The sequence below is a fragment of the Lactuca saligna genome, chromosome 8, assembly GCF_052625555.1.
Source record: "Lactuca saligna cultivar CGN05327 chromosome 8, ASM5262555v1, whole genome shotgun sequence".
NCBI classification, from domain to species: Eukaryota; Viridiplantae; Streptophyta; class Magnoliopsida; order Asterales; family Asteraceae; genus Lactuca; species Lactuca saligna.
The window spans coordinates 271,427,571-271,430,895 of NC_136424.1; the positions used below are offsets into that span (position 1 = coordinate 271,427,571).

General features: G+C 39.4%; 1 non-coding gene across 1 annotated transcript; it reads right to left on the reverse strand.

Annotated features, from left to right (window-relative positions):
* Positions 1-2,140: 2,140 nt before the first annotated feature.
* Positions 2,141-2,247, reverse strand: LOC145013445 (small nucleolar RNA R71). The gene has a single exon (XR_013665005.1). It is a non-coding gene; the product is annotated as a small nucleolar RNA R71 (small nucleolar RNA).
* Between the last annotated feature and the right edge of the window lie 1,078 nt (positions 2,248-3,325).

The following is a 3,325-nucleotide window of genomic DNA, read 5'->3' on the forward strand; positions in this document are numbered from 1 at the left end:
CTCGGCGAGTAGATCGACCCTACTCGGCGAGTACACGAGGATATTCCAGAAGATAAATACGACTGCTGATTCAAGACGGATAAGTATGGATCTACTCGGCGAGTTGATTCTGCTACTCGCCGAGTACACCCTGTTTTGGGATATCTATAAAACATGAATCCTTATCTCATGGGAAGGGACTCCTGGCGATTTTTGAAGGTTTAGCTGCGACTAAGAGATTCAGAAGGCGCTAAGGAACCCTAGGCTTCACTATTTGGAAGAATTCAAGTAATTAGGTTAATTCTACCACTTAGACTTAGGAATTGAACATGTTTGCTTTAGTAAACTTTGTTTTTATGTGTGTTTCTACTGCAATTATGAGCTAAATTCGTTTTTGTTTCTGTTTGGGGAATACCAAAGAACTCCTATGGTTTGATTATTGATTATTGATTAATTGTCTTTTGGTGATTTATTAAATTAAGTTTGTTAAAGAACCTTATGTATTAATTACTACTATTTTCTGTTAATTGGAAGGCAATTAGGTTGCATGAACATCACTTAATTGTTAACCTCATATGTCTATGTGAATGCTAAACCATATGCTTAGAAGTAATGATTATGAAACTAAGATTAATAAGAAAATAGGAAGATTAATGTGTGAGCTTGTTTGAGAAACCATCAACAAGAGGTTAATTGAATTAATAACTTAATTGACCATTACAAATCTTATTTAATCCAAATAATTAATCTAGGGAATTAATTAGTTTAAACACTTGATCAACGCTTAAATTAGTTAATTGTCTAAGGGTTAGTAGTAATGAATATGAACCTAACTATTATAATTGGTAACCAATAGCAATTAATCTATCTTAAACTTAAATAACCATAGGAGTGAATTGGTTGAACCTAAATAGAAACATCTTTATCAAATTTGGTGAATAGTTGTTGCTTTAGTTAATTAGTTAATTTAGTTTGTCTAAGTTTCTAGTCTTGCAAAACTAGAGAAAAACCCTTTACTTTTATTATTTGTTTTAGTTAAAATTAGTTATTAGTTTAATTTTCCGTTCCCTGAGTTCGATACCTTATTTATCAATCTATACCACTTAAAGACAGGTTCACTGCCTTTGTGTGCTCAAATTAATAATAAAAAGTAGGGATAAAACTAGTTGGTTTTACACACATCAAGTTTTTGGCGCCGTTGCCGGGGAACGGTTCTAAATAATTAAGCTAATTCCTAATTTTTTCGATCCTTTGTGTGAGTTTACTTGCATAAAGTTCATTTATTGCAATTTAGTAATTAGTAATTAGGTTTTAGTATCTATTTTAGTTAGTTTAAAACTTAGAAATTTTTTGAAATATCACTGATACTCGCCGAGTGCAATCGCACCTACTCGGCGAGTAGCAGTTTACTCAGCAGTAGATTTTCTTTATTTTTACAATCTTTTTGTTCTTTTTACGCTTTTTATTTAATTGATTTCAGGACTTTCATGACCAGAGGAGCAAACACACTACTGGTACCCCCGTTTGAAGACCCCGAATCCGCATTGAAAAGAAAAAAAAGGGAAGGACGTGGAGAGTTCAAGCACACCAAAGAAATCACCATTGTCCAACTTGAAGACTGTTTTTGGGAAAAAGAAGAGCAGTAAATCAGGAGCTTCTAGCGCTTCTTTGATAATTGAGGAGCCAATTCAAGAAGATATTGGATATGAGACCGAGGAAGAAGAGGAGACAACGTACGAGCAAGAAACCGAGTCGGAGGAAGAGTTAGCGTTCACTATGGCTAACATTGATGAAATCCCTATAGGAGAATGGAAGAAGAGGATGCGCGACAACCATGGCCCAGGACTTGTGCAACCCGCAATTCCCGCGTCTGCTACCTTCGAGCTAAAAGGTCATATCCTAGCTTCACTCAAGGAAATACCTTTCTATGGGAAAGATCATGAAGATGCCTACAAAACATTTGGATGAAGTAAATGATGTTGCTGATTACTTCAATATTCCAAATGTAACTCGCGAAACTCAACTACTTCGTATGCTTCCGGTAACCTTCAAGGGTGCTGCTAAAGACTGGCTCAAGTCACTTCCCCCCGGATCAGTCACTACTTGGGCCAGAATGAAGGAAGAATTTATTGATCACTTTTGCCCACCATCCAAAATAGCCAAACTAAAGAAGGCCATTGCAAACTTTGAACAACAAGCTGCAGAGTCTTTATATGAAGCATGGGAGAGGTACAAAGGTCTGCTAAGAAACTGCCCACATCATGATCTAAACAGCCAGCAAGAAGTTTCCATCTTCTATGATGGAGTCAAGGTCACAACCCGGCAATTGCTAGACTCGCAAGGCCCACTTACAAAGAAGCCACCCCCGGTGATTAAAGAATTGATTGAAGAATTCTCTAAACACTCTAGAGAATACCACAACCCTAGGAATGATGTCACGAGGGGAGCCGCGTATGCTGCCACTGAAGATTTATCCGCGGTCATGGCCATGTTAAAAACCATGGATAGAAGAATGGACAAAATGGATCAAACTATCCATGCTATTCGGGTGGGTTGTGAAAACTGCAATGGACCTCACCTCACTAGAGATTGCGATTTGGATGAGAATGGCAACAAGAAGGCACAAGCATGCTATTCGAGCGGTGACAGGTATGATGAGGACTGGCGCAAACAAAAGAAAGAGTGGCTGCCTTACGAAGAGTACAAGAAGGCCAAGAAGGAGAAGTATAGACAAAAAGGGAGAGGCTTTTATCAAAAGGAGGAGCTGGTGCAAGAAAGGAAGCCAAGCTTGGAAGATATGCTTACTAAATTTGTGGCTGCTTCCGAGAAAAGACATAGTGACCATGATGCTGCTATCCAAGAAACAAGAACCATGCTCAGGAACCAGCAAGCATCCATCCACAACATAGAAACACAGCTTGGGCAACTTGCTCAACAACTAAACCAAAGGTCACCGGGTGAGCTTCCTAGCAAAACCGAGAACAACCCACGAGGCGCACAAGTAAACATTGTCACAACGAGAAGTGGGAAGATCATCACTCCCCTGGCCCCCATTCGAACTGAAGCAACCAGGGACTCGCAGAAGGAAGGAACGAAAGAACAAGCAGAAAACCAAGATTCACAATCTGAGAGTTCTACTTGCCGAGTAGGACCAATGGACTCGGCGAGTACCCCAGCTAAAACGAATGAACAGCCTCCCTTGAAGCCATACCAGCCTCCAATGCCATACCCAGCCCGAGCCAAGAAAGAGAAGCAGGAAGAGGAATATCAGAAGTTTCTAGACCACATTAAAACTCTTCAAATCAACATTCCTTTCATTGAAGCCGTCATGCAAATGCCCAAGTAT